The sequence below is a fragment of the Pelobates fuscus genome, chromosome 13 (assembly GCF_036172605.1).
Source record: "Pelobates fuscus isolate aPelFus1 chromosome 13, aPelFus1.pri, whole genome shotgun sequence".
NCBI classification, from domain to species: domain Eukaryota; kingdom Metazoa; phylum Chordata; class Amphibia; order Anura; family Pelobatidae; genus Pelobates; species Pelobates fuscus.
The window spans coordinates 8,504,406-8,523,739 of NC_086329.1; positions in this window are offsets into that span (position 1 = coordinate 8,504,406).

A 19,334-nucleotide genomic window follows, 5' to 3' on the forward strand; every position below is an offset into this window, starting at 1 on the left:
TTCCGCATGGATTATTGTAACCCTCTCCTGATTGGTCTTCCCAAAAGCTGTATTGCCCCGCTATAGTCTGTAATGAATGCTGCCGCCAGACTGATTTTCTTCTCTAATCGGTCCTCACACCTCACCCTTCTCTGTCTGTACATTGGCTTCCAGTATCCAATAGGAGTCAAATCAAAGTGCTAACCCATACCTAATAAAGCACTGAACAATTCTAGCTCCTCCTATATCTCTTCACAGATCCATAGGTATGCCCCTTCTCGGTCTCTCCGCTCATCTCTTTAGGACAGCTAATGGCCTCCCAGACTAACCTCTACCTCACATACCTGTCTCTTGCTCTCTCCTAAAGGGCAGCACTCTACTCTCTCCTCCGGCTCTGCTTCACTCCCACCTTATTTGATTGCTATTTCCTGTCCTATTGTGTTTTACACCCCACCTCCTATAGAATGTAAGCTCGATTGAGCAGGGTCCTCTTCAACCCATCGTTCCTGTAAGTTTTCTTGTAATTGTCCTATTTATAGTTACATCCCCCCTCTCATAATATTGTAAAGCGCTACGGAATCTGTTGGCGCTATATAAATGGCAATAATAATAGTAAGTAAGGTGCGGAGTGGAGAGTGCATAGTAAGCCAGACTGAAAAGTAATTGACCACCGGCATTGGATTCTCTGGAAGGATGGTGCCAGGGTACTCTACTCTATAACCACATCAATGACATGAAGTGGTCACAATGCCTTCAGTGTCCCTTTAATCTTCAATACAGTTCTGTCCCACCAAATGAAGAAGGTGAATGACAACCATTTGTTTAAGTGAATGGGACCAAACAAGGAAAATATAAAAGCGAGATTTTTAAATTGCTGCTTGGGAAGCATATGATAAAATTTGAAACGGATTTAAAATAAAAATTACTTTTGGTCCAGAAGGCGGCAATTATTGAGAAACTATTAAAAAAGTTATTTGGATTTAATATTTGGGCAACGTATAAAAAGTAAATGATATTGCTATGGATCGGCTACACGTTTTAGATCCATTCTATTTCCTCCCACCCTCCATTGATTCTCGATGTTGGTGGTAAGGGATATAGTTTTGTTTTGATCCAGAAATAGAAATTACAGGTTAATTGAAATGGTGAACAGATTACATATCGGAACACAGGTTTAACTAGACACGTGTATTGGTTTTCCGAGGAAACCTAAAATTAACTACAATTACATTTGTTTGTTCATTTGATCCAAAAACAAATAGCGATTACAATCCAGGGAAAAGGATCACTAAACAAATTTTGTCTGCCGCAGTTATGGCCCTATTTAGGGGTGTTTGCGTTTCTCTTCCCTGTGCTCACGTCCAATGCCTATTTAATCAGGCTGGGAGTGTGTACATAGCCATGCTCTAAAACTAATGTATCATTTTGCTTTTAATTTTCTTTAACAATGTTTTACAAACAGGATTCATTATTTCCATAAAGATTTAAGTTGTCTGAAATTCGTTAAATGAGAATTTTTACCAAATTATGGGCAAATCAAAAAAATGTTCAGAAAAAAGTGAATTATTCTCTCTATGCACACCTCTAGATTTAACATTTATCTTATGGTGCTCTCAGGGGCGGGCTGGGAAGGGGGGCAGGGAGGCAATTGCCCCCCAGGCCGCCCTAAACCCAGGGGCCAGGGCCGCCCACATCCAGCAAAAAAAGGAAAATCTGAATCCCCTGCCTCTGGCTCCGGCCCTGCCTCTGGCTCCGGCCCTGCCTCTGGCTCCGGCCCTGCCTCTGGCTGAGGAGTCAGATTTTTCAACTTCCCTCACTCTTCCTGCAGCCTGCAGTCAGTGGAGTCGGCCTCTCCTGATGATGTCAGGAGGAGGGGGCGTGACTTCCACTGCTCTTCTCACAGGACCGCTGGGGAGTCTGGGAGAAGAGCAGAGGAAGCCACGCCCCCTCCTCCTGACATCATCAGGAGAGGACGACTTCACTGGTTGCTGCTCCTGTTGGCTGCTGTCCACCCCTCCCTGGCCAAAGGTAAGACTCAGGGAGGGGGGAAATACACTTTAGTGATTTTTTTATTTTTTTATTCCCCTCCTCAGTCCCTGTCCCCTTAGTCAGCCCTGTCCTATCCTCAGCCCCTGTCACACTTCCTCAGTCCCTGTCCTATCCTCAGCCCCTGTCACACTTCCTCAGTCCCTGTCCCCTTAGTCAGCCACTGCCCCCCCTCCTCAGTCCCTGTCCCCTTAGTCAGCCCTGTCCTATCCTCAGCCCCTGTCACACTTCCTCAGTCCCTGTCCCCTTAGTCAGCCCTGTCCTATCCTCAGCCCCTGTCACACTTCCTCAGTCCCTGTCCCCTTAGTCAGCCACTGCCCCCCCCTCCTCAGCCCATGTACCCCCTCCTCGGCCCCTGTCCCCTTAGTCAGCCCCTGCCCCCCTCCTCAGCCCATGTACCCCCTCCTCAGCCCCTGTCCCCTTAGTCAGCCCCTGCCCCACCCTTTCCCTGCTCCTTTCCCCCCTCTCAGCTCCTAAACCCCCAATTACAGCTTATACCCTCCACTACCACCCCCTGTCCCCCACTACAGCCCTGTCCCCTTACTCAGCCCCTGTCCACTAGTTTTAAAAGTGTAAAGTTTGGGTCTGTGTGTATGAGTATGTCTGTGTCAGTCAGTATGTCAGTATGTCTGTGTGTGTGCATCAGTATGTCTCTGTGTGTGCATCAGTATGTCTCTGTGTGTGCCAGTATGTCTCTGTGTGTGTGCCAGTTTGTCTGTCTGTGTGTGTGTGTGTGTGTGTGTGTCAGTATGTCTGTCTGTCTGAGTCAGTATGCCTGTAACAGTGTCTTTCTGTGTGTGTACCAGTATGTATCTCTGTGTGTGTGTCAGTATGTCTGTGTGCAAGTATGTATCTGTGTGTGTGCCAATTTGTCTGTCAGCCAGTATGCCTGTGTGTGTCAGTATGTCTGTCTGAGTCAGTATGCCTGTAACAATGTGTCTTTCTGTGTGTGTCTGTGTGCCTGTCAGTGAGTGTGTGCGTGTGCCTGTCAGTGAGTGTGTGTTTTTTAGTGTGTGCCAAATCAGCAAGTGTGTGTGCCTGTCATTGATTGTCTGTTTAGGTGACTGCTTCCCCCCCCCCCCCCCCCCCCACACACACTTTCAATCACATGGGAAATGTGTTCTTACTCTCCTCTTGGTGCAATGGGCCACTTGACTGGATTTGCCCCCCAGGCCTAAGGCTGCCAGCCCTCCCCTGGTGCTCCTGTATTAGCAGTTGAGCTGATTAGATCACTTTGAAGGCAGGGTCGTGATTGACGTCATTATGCTTGGTTTAACTCACGTGGCCTTTACAGATATCTGCATTGTTCATTATCTGTGCCCAACAAATAGATACTTAAACTGATGCTTTGGTAGTCATAGATAGAATGGCCCTCTGGGGGTCGGCCGACTGCCTTGGGGCTCCATGAGGTGGGGAGGGGAGCGAGGCACATGGGATACACTCAGGGGCCGGGACGTGCCCACCAGGGGGACCAGGACACTCAATGGCTACGGCTACAAGCCTTTGATTGTTTGAAGGACCATTGTCAGTATTGTGTATCTATGTACCAAAAATCAGTTCAGTATATAGTAACAAAAACAAAATCTACACAGAGGTATTTACAAGTAAATACCCAACCTACTAGAGGTCTTTACAAATTAACACACACATACTCTCTCTCTCTCTCTCTCTCTCTCTCTCTCTCTCTCTCTCTCTCTCGTCAAGCCATAAGACTTGCTTTCCCACAGAAATGGAATGAGGCAAAAATGTGATTCTTTGTTAAAATTTGCATATGCCCACCCAGAATCCTTTGCGGTAGTAACATTGCAACTGTATATATATGTGTGTGTGTGTGTGTATATATATATATATATATATATATATATACTCACATAATGTTACTAATAAAACCCAACCTGCAAAGAGGCGGTTACGAAACGTATGATCCTATAAAAGTAGCATCTACTCCGGTTAATGTCCCTCTTGGTTATTACCACTAAAGTGCGTTCCAATATTATCCAAATATCCATTAGTTGATGTAATATAGATCCTGACCACAAGGGGTCACTGCAATAAATTGAATTTGCACAGACATCACTTGGTGTTCTCAGAAGTGAGATGCCTGTAGTTTTAGGAATGATCCACTAGAGGTCGCTATTGCCACTAGGGTGCATTCTTATAGCTTCCAAATTGCCATTGGTTAATGTAATATAGGTTCTAACCACAAGGGGTCACTGCAATAAATGTAATTTGCACAGACACCAAATTGATGGGATTTCATAGTAATAGGTAATTACCTTTTTATATTCGCTTATTAAAGGTTATGTTTTAATCTAAACCACATATTTTTGTTTTCCCTTTTTTTTTGACCCACGTTAACATGTCATAGAGTTATTCCATTGCTTGCAGTTAGTTTTCTGCTTTGTAGGTAAATGTCCGAGCAGGAGTCTAGAACTGTCCTTGTAAATTAATTGATATTTGTTTTGAACAGATAGCGTCAAATTGTGCTCCTAACAGAGGGCTGTGCGCCATATACAGTGATGGTACACCTTGCTATAAAGCAGTATATACAACCCCAAGTAGGACTTGTGTTAATGGGCCGATAGAACTCCCTTATCGTTTCTCTTCCAATCGTCCTAAAATCATAGAAATTGTAAGATATGTTTAATCGGACTTTCTTCGATTTTTTTTTTAATTTAAAAAGCGCCAACAGATTCCGCAGTGCTGTACAATTAGTGGAGGACGTACAATATACACAGACAAATACAAGAGGTAGAGAGAGCCCTGCCCGTAAGCGGATATCTAGCCATTGAAACTCTTTTATACTCTTGGAGCTTACAATCTAAAGGATACCGTGGGTATTTGAGACAAGAGGTAGCGGGGCAATTTTGGAGGTGATGGTTAAAAAAAGTTAACAGAGTTTGCAATTTGAAGATTAGAAAGTACGAGCCTCTAAATAACTGAAATTATTCAATATTAATTTCCAGTGACCAAAACAGATGAAGTATCAAGTCACACAACCTTCGAATGTGACCACAGTCTCCATATATGGTTGGGAGTTGGTCATAACCGATATGACAAAGTTAGAGTTTTGTATAATTTGCAGGGAATTTAGAAAATGATTCTTCTTTGAATGTGGTCTGTGGAACAGAGCTGTGACCACATTTGTGGCCATGGAATAGAATCATAAGATACCCACTGATCTGTAACTCTAAGTCACGTTTCTTTAACTTGATTACCTCCCCATCCAGTTACAGGGGACAATGGCCTCGGTTATATCCTCTGGAATGCATATTGTCCCTTGTTTGTGGACTTTTATAGTCCCCATAAATAAAACGCTCACAGTCTAAGAACCTGAGGAGATCGTCAGTGTCATGAGACAAGTCACAGAAAGGTCTTGACACCCCTGCATGGCAATATCTGGTGTTTAATGAGTTTTAATTGAATGAATATGGTGTCATTTTTACTGGGGTCAATAAAAGTCTAAAGATGAACAAAATGAAGACACTATAGTGGGGAGTCTTTCGAAAGGTTATACGTGCATTAAAATAGAATAGTACAGCGCTACGGAATCTGATGGCGCTATATAAATAATAAAATAATAATAGTGATAGGACTGCAGATCTGATTGACCTTTCTCTCTGTACGGCCACCACATTTTAACGTGTTTGTTCAACTGTTATGTATATTTGTTCTAAATAAATGAAACATTTTTTAAAAATGTCATGTTTGGTTCAATATTCAGTAAGAAGACCAAGTAAGGGTCTGTGTGTTTAGATATATATAATGTATAAATATAGAGACCTAAATTATTAGTGTCAATGAAACAATGTAGTGTATTCTCAATTTTGTAATATAAACAAGAATGAACAATTACTAGTTCCTTTGGGTTTTTTTTTTTTTTTTTTTAAGGTGCAGTTAGGAAGCTTATACAGTACATTAAAGGAACAGTATAGGGTCAGGAATACAAATATGTATTCCAGACCCTATAGTGTTAAAAACACAATTTAGGTGACTGGCTTCCCCTTGCCCCCCCCCCCATAAATTGGTTTAGAACTTACCTTTTTTCCAGCTCCATACGGGTCTGCCAGGTGCTGACCCCGCCCACACTCCACCTCCTTGGCTGAGATAATTTGAAATGACGATCTCAGCCAATCCAATGCGTTCCCAAAGAAAAGCATTGGGAGGCTAATGAACATGACTATACTCACCAGAACAAATACATTAAGCTGTATATTGTACATTAAGCTGTAGTTGTTCTGGTTACTATATTGTCCCTTTAATAGTGTGTTAAGCAAATTGTGTTTTATTGAGAAAAATTAAAAGCTGAATATTTCATGTTTTTTTTATGATTTTTACTCCCTGAGTTTGCGTTGTCCATTGTTTCTGCAGGCGTTCGTAGTGACAGTAGCTCTTTTTATGCACGATTTTCTAATACGCCCATTTATGAATGGTGAGTAAAGAAATTGTTGCAGTTTGCAGTGTATTCATATACATTCTTATACTTAATAATATTTAAATAATTACTGTACGTTGGTGGATTTTGAATGTAATCATTGCAGTGTAAATTCGCTGATTGTAATGCGGTGACATCATCACGTGTTATGACCTCATGTTACATTGTATCACTACTGCAGGGGTGGGGCGTGAAATTGCTGAGAATGTTGGGGGAGATTTATCAAGGAACAAACGAGCGATTCTGCGGCAAAGACCTAAATAAGGTGCAATTCTCAAGGTAACAGAATGTCACTCACCTTTTGGCACTTGGCACTCAGACTAGCCCCTGAGTGTCTTTATAAATCTCATAAAATATCTGTACGTTATACGTGGGTGGATACAATCTCAATGCACAAACACGCTATACTCTGCGCGTGCACAGAATGCCGGGTAGGTTCGTACGTAGCGCTGCACGCCTACTACAATTTCTGTGGCAACTCTTAATGTGATGGCAGAGATAAGAGGGAGCAACAAATATTTCATTTTGTGCGAAAGCACCTTGAGCTGCCAAAATTAGCATTTTATAGACTAATACTTATAGCACCAAGAGTATCCCTTTATAGAGCGTTCTGGATTCATATTGCGCTCATTCCTGCAGAAGCGGTCAAAATCCAGAAACCGAGATGATTCAGCCTTTCTGAACTAATGCTAATAAATATGAATTATGCAAATAAATGCACACAAAAAACGTCCAGCGATGCTGTCTATGTCTAAAGCCATTCGTTTGGCCTCAGAGATAATTATTCTCCGATCCATCCTTTGGTTATTAGGGACGGAAGTGGACACGCTGCCCTTTCTATCCTCATTCCATCATATAAAACACAAGCCTTGTGTACCAGGAGCCGAAAGGGTGTCACCCTGAGACCGTAGCGACAGGCGTCTGAGTCAGAACAATGTGAGATCACATGCTTCCCATGAAATGCTGGAATTCATTTCAATAGACCTGGAGTTAGCGGTCGCTCCACTTAATCATTAACCGTTCTGTAACAATAAATGACTCACATTCTTTTAGGTTCTTGTGTGAGCTCCGCTAGGAGGAGTGCACGACAAATACTGCGAAACCGTAATATTGCCAAAAAACACAAAGCCTTCTGACCCATTATACCAAACACTGTGAGAGCAAGCTCTAGATTTATCAGTATTTTGATTTTATTTTTACCTCAAAACTCACAGCTAATCTAACATTCTTAAGGTGGTTATCTGGAAACTGACAATTATATGTAAGTATGTGTACAAGTACTATAGACCTGCGCAATAGGGAGAAAATATAAATTGCCGGGTGCTATTCAGCAAACAGATATACAAAGCAAAAAGACAGCACTATTAGGACTTTGAAGAAACCTATCAAACTTAAAGGATCACTATAGTGTCAGGAAAACAAAGCTGTTTTCCTGACACTATGGTGCACTAAGGATGCCCCCACCCTTAGGGTCCCACTCCCGCTGGGCTGAAGGGGTAAAACCCCATCAGCCCGTTACCTTGTTCTAGCGCCAGGCTCCATCAGCGCTGGTGACCTCTCCTCCCTCGCCGACGTCAGCTCCCGAGTGGCAAGTGCCAAGCGCGCATTCAAGCTGTCAATAGGAAAGCATTTCTCAATGCTTTCCTTTGGACGCTCTGCGCGATGGATGTGAATTTCAGGAAGACAGCCACTAGAGGGTGGCTTAACCCGTAATGTAAACATAGCAGTTTCTCTAAAACTGCTATGTTTACATGTGAAGGGTTAAAACCTGAGGGACATTGCACCCAGACCACTTCATTGAGCTGAAGTGGTCTGGGTGACTATAGTGTCCCTTTTACTTTTATTCAACGTTTCACTTTTACTCAGAAAACTTCCATCAGGACATAAAACACACACACACACACACACACACACATATAGAATTTTTTTTTTAAAATTCTCTTACTCCTTGGAAGTGAGCGGCGTGTCTGCCACAAGATTGGTGCTAGGGCAGCCCAATAGCATGGGCAGTTATTCCTTATCTGTTCCCTCAGAGGAAGATCTGACTTGCCCATGTAGAGAAGTCCACGTGGGCAATTAAGTTTGTAGACAACAAAATCGTAGTATTAATCTGTGTCTGATATTAAACGTTCTTCCTGTATGTACGTGGGATCATGTGGCTTCATGTCACACATCCAAGACACCAAACACATCCTACGTTAATATATATATATATTTTTAAAATTATTATTTATTTTAAGTACAATTTATTACAACGTTGCTATTCAATCATTTGGATAGTAGCGGTTTAATGATTTTTATCAGTGTGTCGGATAAAAGTCTTGAGAATCCATTACAAAACAGAAAAAAGTATTGAGAAAAATCAGGGCCGGCCTTAGGGGTGTGCGAGCTGTGCGGCCGCACAGGGCGCCATGGCAACAGGGGCGCCGGGCGGCCAACACAGCTCGCAGGCCGGCCGAGTTCTGTATTTAAAGTGCAGAGCAAGTCAAGTGCATAATGCTGCTTTGCACTTGACTTGCAAATTATGAGCAGAGAGACGCCGCCGGGAATCCACTTCTGTATGGAGTGTGGAGGAGGAGTGTGGGGGCGTTACGCCGCGTACTTGCGTAACGTCAACGTGCTCTGTCATCAGAGGGAGCCGCGGAAGGATCCAACTCAGTGAGTGAAGGTGGCGCCCGATGCTCTTCAATCGGCGGAGACAGCTCAGTCCAGGGAGCAGCAGCCTTTACTGTGAGTGACTGTTCTTTTTTTCTCTTTTTTATTAAATAGGTTTTGTTGAAGGGGTGAAGGATTTTATTAAGGGGGGCAGGAGATTGATGTAGGGGTGGCATGGATTGCATTAATTGGCAGGGGATTTATTAAGGGGGCTGATAAAGGGCAGCAGGAAACTGAAAAGGGGGGCATGGGGCTGATTAAAGGGGGCAGGTGGTTGATAAAGGAGTGGGAGGGGATTGATGAGGAGATCAGGGGGCTGATTAATTGGGGCAGATGGCTGATAAATGGGTGGGAGGGAATTGATGAGGGGGCAGGGGACTGATGAAGAGGTTGCCAGGGGTTGGATTAATTGGCAGGGGATGTATTAAGGGGGCTGATGAAGGGGAGCAGGGGATTGAAAAGGGGGGCATGGGACTGATTAAAGGGGGGCAGGTGGATGATAAAGGGGTGGGAGGGGACTGATGAGGGGGTCAGGGGGCTGTTGAATGGGGCAGAGGGCTGATAAAAGGGGGGAGGGGATTGGTGAGGGGGTCAGGGGGGGGGGGCGCCACAAGATTGTTTCGCACAGGGTGCCTGAACACCTAAGGCCGGCCCTGAATGCAATAAACGGGCTATCGCTACAAACGTTACAGAGACTGATGGTATGAGCGATTGAGAAATGTCATAGTTCCCCTATAGAAATACGCAAAAGAGTTTGCTTTAGAAGAATAATTTTTTTGTGGCAGTTTTAGTTTATCTGACGATAGACATTACACTTTAATAATTTACTGGAACCCGAGACATATGATGTACACAGCAGATAAGGACAAATAGATTCATTATTTTTACGTACTCTGCGTTAGCTGTACTAATTATGTACGCGTTAGTATAAGCAAAACTAAAAACATTTATTCCGTTACTGTATTTTATGACCAAATGTATACGTGAGGAGTTGGGAAACTAGTTAAGAAACATTTGCCAAAGGTTCTTAAAACTGACTGCAACACTTAAGGGTTAAAATCGATATTTAAACCGTTTGCATTACTTAGTGATAATTACAAGACATTTTTGAACTGATGAGACGTTTTGTTTCCTTACACCATCACTTTGTCATGAATTATTTTTAGCGACTTTGTGTTTATTTTTTTTTAGAAAACAAATCTAAATAAATAGCAAAAACAGTGAATTTGGAATGTTGACATTTCGTAAAATACCGCATTCTTTCAAGAGGCGTTTTATGAGAACAGCCGATTGTTTTAGTCTGCTAATCAGTCCGATGGTTATATGAACTAATTTCACAGACACGCAAAACAAGGTTCAATCTACCCTCGTGATAGTCACTGGAATGAACAAATGCCCTTTAGCTACGTGGCAGTCTTGATAGTTTTAGAGTATTGGAATGTTTTAAGTATTAAGTTATTATAAAAATGTATTATAGTGTATGTCTGCAGTGAACAGTAAGTACTCGAACTTTCCCCATAGAGATGCATTGATTCATTACGGAAGATGCTAATTGGCCAGGGTGGCATTTGGCTCCGCCTCTGCCCCCGCCCTGCCTCCTTGGTGGAGATCGTCAGAATTGACAATCTCAGCCAATCCAATGCTTTCCAATTCTGATGATGTCAGACAAGGAGGTGGATTGGGGGCGGTGCCAGCTCCGGTGCACCCGCGTGGTGCAGGAAATAAGGTGAGTTTTCACCGTATTTAAGAGGGATAAGGGGGCACCGGGCAGCAAAATAGTGTTTTTAACACTATCGGGTCAGGAATACACGTCTATTTTCCTAACCCTATTGTGTTCCTTTAAATTTGAAATTCACCTTTAATTCACTTTGAATAACCCTGTATCTCTTTAGACCACATTTTATATATTAATCCCCATGTGTTTATATGAAGTGACAAATCCCTAGTGGCTGAAATCACACATGTGTTCGCTGTTATAAAGATAGTAGTAATGTTTTTGTAGTTAATAGTGGCAGGAAGTAAACAAAGCATTGACAGAATGGGTGGGGATGGTAAAATTAGACAGGTGCCTATATATGTCACTTAGCGGAACATAATAAAAACCGCAGCCCCTGGTCTCCCGTGGGACTCCTCAAAAACTCAGTGTGTATCTATAAAATGTCTGGTATGGCTTATAAAAAAATATATCTGTGTGTATCTATAAAATGACTTGTTGTATACCGGTCTGGTTATGTCTTTTAAAATAAATATCTCTCTAGCAGAACTGCTAAGGAAAGTCTATAATAAGACTGCCTTCTTACTGTTTCTCACTATGACATAAGACCTGAACGTAACGCCAGACATCTCATTTTCACTTTGTGATTTAAATAACCAAACCGCAAATTGAAGATAACACAATAATGAAACCGTCTCTTTCGTCATTATTTAGTATCAAATGATGGTCAAATATTATTCGATATTCGGTCAAAACGATTTATTCGAATATGTCTTGAAGTCAAGTTTGTTACTACTTTCTAGCAATAAAAATAAAAACATTTTTACAGATACATTTATCAGGTTAGATTACAGCAAACAGATTATAAGATTAACGGCATAATTAGTTTTAATAGTTTTCAGTCGTGATCAGTGACATCGATAATATTAGTTAATGTCATCCGTAAAATGTTGGTTTCATTTCATTCAGTTTTGTTGATTTCCCACCATCCCCATAATGTCCATTATATCCCCAAACTTTCAGAATTCGGGGGTTTAGGTTGATTAGTGAATCCACCAGGGTGAGATATTGTGTACATTTCTCATTTAACGTGGGGTGGAATTGGTGCTATTTGAGCAATTTAACCGAATTTACAAAGTTACAGCAAAATTGTTTGCGATAAATTCAATATTTCAAGAACTGGTTTCAGGGCTCTGAGAACTTCAAAGTGCAGTGAATAGGACATGAGGACAGGATATATCATGTACCTAGGTGAACACGATGGCTTTGTTTGTTGGATGTTGTGTGGTGCTCAGATAGATCTTTCTTTGGTTAGAACGGATCCACAGAAACTGACAATTGTTTCATTTTCAACATTTTAAAATTCTGTTTCTTTTTCACTCAACAACTTGAAATGGTCTGTGATTTCAATTCATATCTTCTCACAATCACAATGTCGCTCTCGGTACTATTTACTACACTGGGTATAAACTGAGAATGGCTGGCTAATCCTTTCTCTAAACGCACACCTGTATGTTCACTGTATCTAGTGCAGGTAGATATACATATCATCAGAGACCAATACCTACACAGAGTGAGGACGTATCTTATATCCTTGGAGATTGCAGCAGTTTCTCTATACCGGGGGGGCATATGACTTTTGGCCTGGGTGGTATGTACAAAACAATGGCCTATTTTTGCACACAGAACTCCTTGCCTCTGGGTGGGTGAACCTAGTCTTACAGTGGATGCAATAAATGAGTTGGATGGATACAGGGTGCTGAAGTTGTTAGATGTGACATCTTATATCCCTCAAATACCCTGCCGAACGTGAAGGAACGTTCACAGAGGACATAAACTTGGCCAGGAAATATCCCACTGTCTCCTGTATAATGGCCCATGGAGCTAACGCCCTCTTGTCGTCCCACCCTTGCCTCTGTAAATTATCGATAATTAGCATTTTATTTGCCAGCGTGCTTCTACCTATTATTGCAGCTCCCATATATCTATCTCACAAATCACAAATATTCATCTCTCAGAAGTGGGCAGCACTAAGACATAAGCAGCTATTATTTAGGATTGTGTAGTTTATTGAGATCAATACTCAAAGTAACGTCATGATTTGTTAAACACATTACGGGAACCGAGGATGATTGCTCAGTCTTCAGGGGAATTTTATCCAGTACGGCAGGAAGAATGTTCCATCATGTGACTCTTCCATTAATGCTGATATATATATATATATATATATTTAAATAACTCTCAATGTGCTTTATGGGAATGTAGGACCACAAACATCTACCCAACTTCCTTCATACTACAAAGTGCTACCTAACCGGGTACATTGTGTCCTTGTAATAGAGGTCTGATTTCTGAATGTGCCGTCTCTGATACAGGAATATATCAAATATAAAGTGCTGTCACCAGATATGTTTGATTATTTTTCAATAACTATCATTTTATCACTTTGTTCCTAAAAAAAAATATTTTAATGCACATCTCCTAAGGGAAACACTAACCATATATTTGTATTTCTAGGAAATGTTCTATTTGGCATGTGTGACATGTCATGATTCCCTTTTATTCCAGAAGTTTGGTCCTTAAGGGGTTAAGTAGAGGAAGATCAAAGCACTTTGTAGAGCTGTCTAACATGCCTTTAATAATTTAAATATGACGTCTTCTGTGAGCCACCTGTCCTGTGGAAGCTTTGTGTGTTCCAGGTGAGTTCATTCTAAAAATGTCCTCAGTCTGTTCTAAATCTAACTGATCAGAGGCAAAAGGGGGACTTGTTCTTCGAATAGTGATTTGTGGCGAATTGGAAACTAAATCGCAAAGTTCAAACCAAAACAGCCGATCTGGAAACATTTTGCAGTTAATCTCTTTTTATCCAGCCTGGCAATTTCACAATCGTTTTTTTAATTCCGTTGTGTATTCCCTCTCTTTTTGCTCTATGTAGGGTGTTGGCTTCTTTGATAAAAACAATATTTGCCAACTTAAAAAAAAAAGAAAAGAGAATTATTTTAATAAAAACATTTGCAAATATATTTTATCTCTGTAGATTCACATTCCGCCATTGCTTGATCATAGGTAACATTTCTATAGACGCATATTCTCAGTAGGCTGATGATCTCGTACCTGCTGTTTACGACAACTGTTATGTCTGTTGGGTTCCATCCTGTCATTAACCCCTTCACTGCCATTATCTGTCTGTCAGTTTCTGCTGTCACTTTGCTAGAAAACCCCTTCTAATTCAATTCACTTTGCGGTCAAACTGTAATTTGCATAACAATATAAATTTGCTGAAAAATTATCCCTGTGAACGAATAAACCGCGTGCCAATATTTCTGTACGATACTAGCATTATTGCGCTAATCGTGCAATCCGCACACCAAACATTCTCAATACCTGGGTTAAAAACAAGCAACTGAAACCGTTCAGAAAATAAATCCATAACTACGCTATTCAATGAAGGGCTGAGCTTACAGTAATGCTGAAACATTAACGTCCTCTGCTTATTCTTTACAGGTTATATTCTCTTACCTGAAGACGTGAATTTTAGGGATATTACAAAAGGCAGATAGGAGTAGGTATGGGATGGACTCCACTCTATCAGCCTGTCACACATCTCATTTTATATCTTTATATACCATATCCTCTATGAGAGACCTTTTTCTAACACGTTTACGTTTTTTAGCCTTCCTTCACAACTAAAATCTTCCATTCTGCTTATTGATTTTGTAGCACAAATTTGCTAATTTTCTAGTTCCATAACGTTTGCTCTATTTGTTTTTAAACCAACCTCTATCTGAGTGAGTTAGTGTGTGTTAGATACTTGTTTGTAATGCCCTCTCGTGTAATTTTTTTTATCCTCATGCAATGTTTATTGGATCATCCCCTATTTTCCTTTAACAAGTTCCACTCTCTTCAAGCACTCCTTGATTTATATACTACTCTGCGGTATGCTGCCCCCCCTTTGAAATTCATTACACTCTGGAGGAAACCATTTACAAACCACTTGCCCCAACATGAAACTTCTAGACTTGTGCACGGTTAGAAATTAGGTTCAGCCAAATCCATTACTCTGAAAAGAAAAAAAAAAGTTTGGTTGGATCGAAATGCATCCATGTGGTTTCCGGGTTGGATGACATTTAGGGGAAAACGGTATAGAAGAACAGCGAGCGTGAATTTAGGCCAATTCGTGACTGTCCTCTATCAATCATCTTTTTTTCATCAATCATCTCTTTTTGTGGTGCCGAGGGTAGAGCTCTGAGTTACATAACAAACTGTTCACCCATTGTCCGTGTCGGCTAGGATACGTCCACATGGCGCTGCGGAGTTATGGACCTCATGTGACCCACCTATCGCCTAAGATTTGGCTAAATTGCTGTTCATTTAAAAGTGTTGAAACTAATGCTTGACTTTAAAAGACTGCCAAGCCTCCGGATGTCAAGCTAAATACTTTAAAGGAACACTATAGTCACCTAAATTACTTTAGCTAAATAAATCAGTTTTAGTGTATAGATTATTCCCCTGCAATTTCACTGCTCAATTCACTGTCATTTAGGAGTTAAATCACTTTGTTTCTGTTTATGCAGCGCTAGCCACACCTCCCCTGGCTATGATTGACAGAGCCTGCATGAAAAAAATAAACTGGTTTCATTTTGAAACAGATGTGATTTACCTTAAATAATTGTATCTCAATCTCTAAATTGAACTTTAATCACATACAGGAGGCTCTTGCAGGGTCTAGCAAGCTATTAACATAGCAGGGGATAAGAAAATCTTAATTAAACAGAACTTGCAATAAAGAAAGCCTAAATAGGGCTCTCTTTACAGGAAGTGTTTATGGAAGGCTGTGCAAGTCACATGCAGGGAGGTGTGACTAGGGTTCATAAACAAAGGGATTTAACTCCTAAATGGCAGAGGATTGAGCAGTGAGGCTGCAGGGGCATGTTCTATACACCAAAACTGCTTCATTAAGCTAAAGTTGTTCAGGTGACTATAGTGTCCCTTTAATGCTGATATTTAGTACTAAGCCTAATTGTTAAACCACTGTCTAGTAGATGCTCTGATTTTAAAACCCTTAACCAACTTCCTGACTTGGGCAATGTGAAAACAGAATTTATAAATTGTAATAATTTTTCTTTTTTTTTTTTTTTTTTCTTCTGGGCAATGTGCTATGTGGCTGTCATCAACTTACACACAGCCCAGTTCGCTATTCACAGTCACAATTCGGTTCTCTGTCTCCAGACAAGAGAGAGCTTAGTTCAAGTTGTGCATGTGTCATGAGCATGCTGCATCCACAATATGTACAAAATTAATAACAGTTGCACACAAAAAAATTCTAATTCAACGTGTCTGACTGACAGATCTGAAATGGGATTCTTTAGGACAGTTGCAGTTAAAAGCCATTCTCAGAGCTGAGAGTTGATACATTAATTTAAAATACGAATACCAGGAATGACATAGGACATAAATGATGTCATGGGGACAGAGATTCCTTATATTTTTATTTTTATTATTATTCATAAAGCGCCAACAAATTCCATAGCGCTGTACAAAGGGGGGACTAACAGAATGTATCAGAATGTATCAGAATGTTCCTGCTGTCAGAGAATTCTCTTTGTTGGTTTACATCACTAGCATTCCAAAAATGTTCTGTATAGAGATCCCGGTAATCTAAACTGTGGAGAAGTTAATCAGCTTAACGCAAGTGACTAATGCCAGAAGCTGAAGCGGGGAACCCTTTCGGAGTCTTATGTTTGACATGAGCTCTTGCTGTGATGAGTTTCTTTTTACGTCCGTGGCGTCCTGGTGATTTCCCCAATGCCTCATCACGAATGTAGGACATGGAGGGAAAAAAACAGACGCTAACAAAAAAGTTTGAATATTTTAAGAGGTTCTGTGGATGAGACATAATTGAATTGCACTCTTCTTAATTATTACTCTTGCGCATTTTTGATGTTACACGTTTGTACAGATCAAAGGAAATGTAATCCTATTTTGAAAATGTAGGATTGGCTGAAGGGAGTTCGAGCTTCCTTCCACAAATATGTAGAGCTGTATTCGGTGAACAATAGACTGTAAGACTGTAGCCAACTGAAAAGCTTGCAAAATACAGGACAAAATAAAAATATTTCTCGAAATTTAGATATTTCAATCTCTTAAATAGGTACTCTTTCTGATTTTAGGCTCTGGTGGGCAGAGTTACTCGCTACTCATCTATCCAACGCAGATTGTTTTATTTTGAATATAGAGACCTCACCTTGAAGCTGTATGTAAAGGCTGAGATGTTTCCAGATTGCATTCTGTAGGCTATAAATCCCTGATGGAAGATATACCCCTGTCATCACTATCACATGTGGCTGGTCACGGTATACATTAGAGACACCGTCACCTACCAGTCAATAAAGCAGTTCATTCCAAAGAGGTGACAAAAAAGGAGACTTAGACACAGAAACAAACTGCCCAATACGTTTTGTTAGCCGTGAACCCATGATTCCTGCAAAAAGACAAAAACATGCATGCGCCGTATGTGCCTAGACAGTACCTTTAAATTCTTCAGCTGCATTTTGTGCATAAGATGTTGTTTGCCCTCTTATCTGGTTTTGCTGGGCGCCAGGTCTCCTTTATGACTGGTTGGGATGTGTGTCTGGCTGTGACCTGTACGACCGCCCTCAGCCAATGATTGCAATTCTGTGCCGAGAAATTTGCACAAGAATTGACATTTGCGGCCTTCTAATTCCAGCACGGTTGATGACACCCCGGTAAAGCTTCTGGAGGTGGAATTGCACCTCTGGCAGTTGAGGGGTTTATCTCGGTATACGCCACGATTCATAGCGTAACACTGCCCATACATATTCCAGGCACCACGACCACTTCAAATCACTAAAGTGATAATGGTGCTCAGCGTAACTCTGTAAACTCTGTTACCGAACCTACATGCCTCCAAGACATAATTCATTACATTTAGTTGCAACGTAACAATGAAAGTACCACCATCGCTCAAATATTTTAACTGATTAGACACAGTGTAGCCACCCCCTTCCTACATCCCTGCAGCTTAAGATTTGCATCACATTCCTTTGGCTCTCTATAATGAACATCATTACTACACAATACAATGCAAATAGGCACTAAAGCTCCCGTGCACGCCAGGTCAAGACGACTGATTGGCTGGGAGCATATAAATCTCTATTATTTCTACGCTAACCTTTAAATTATACTAAGTCAACCAAAATGACTTTATGGTGAGCCAAGAATGTAATACAGAATTTTTTTTTTTTTTATATGCCTACACAAATTCTCAATTATGTGTAAGAACAAAGCCTCCACATTTGGAATCAGAAGGCTTTGTGCTCCAGATTATTCTGGGCAGTGTTAGAATTTGCATTTTACGGTTTTAGACGGATTTTTGACCTAGTAAAATGACATGCACATATGTTATGTCTATTGTAACAAAGGAACACCAACGGCAATAAGCAACATCTGTTCCGTAAAATGCCCCTTGGAGGTCATGCACTGCTCTCGTTACAGTAATGTATCTATAAACATAAATGCAATCTGATCTTTACAGCAATATGCAACTGATGCATTTTAAAATTCAATGCAACACACACACACACACAAAATATCCTGTTTACATCTGTGTTATTGGTCACTGCAGGTTTGGAGGGAGGGACCGACAAGGAGCTGTGATGCTGGTTCAGTAACCTGCACAATGAAACCTTTTCAAACTGGGGGAGGTGGGACAGAGGATTCAGACCATGCAAAATTATGGAAATATTTGTTTTTCTGCAAAAACCATATAAAATTGAGCATGCAAAAATACAGTTACTTATTTAGGCCACAATTGTACAATATGCATAAAAACAAAAACGGCTTTGCTGTCTGGAGCGTCTCTTTAACATTTTATATATGGATAAACAATGCAGGCAAATAAAATCAAATGTTTTTCATTGTCAGATTTGCAGATCTTTTGTAAAATAACCGTAATGGAATCTTATCAATGTATCCCCATTTTGCATTCCTCTTCCGCTACGAGGGATATGCAAGATTGTTTAGACATAGAATCTCAGATGCCTTACCTGTTTGATGTTTCTTCTAAACCACCAGCATCCCCATCTCAGCTAGTAATCTAGGGTGATTCCTTCCAGTGGTTTATAAAAATCCAAATAATATACAGTACTTCATTTAAAGGAACCCTATAGTCACCTAAATTACTTTAGCTAAATAAAGCAGTTTTAGTGTATAGATCATTTCCCTGCAATTTCCCTGCTCAATTCACTGTCATTTAGGAGTTAAATCACTTTGTTTCTGTTTATGCAGCCCTAGCCACACCTCCCCTGGCTATGATTGATAGAGCCTGCATGAAAAAAACAAACTGGTTTCACTTTCAAACAGATGTAATTTACCTTAAATAATTGTATCTCAATCTCTAAATTGAACTTTAATCACATACAGGAGGCTCTTGCAGGGTCTAGCAAGCTATTAACATAGCAGGGGATAAGACAATCTTAATTAAAC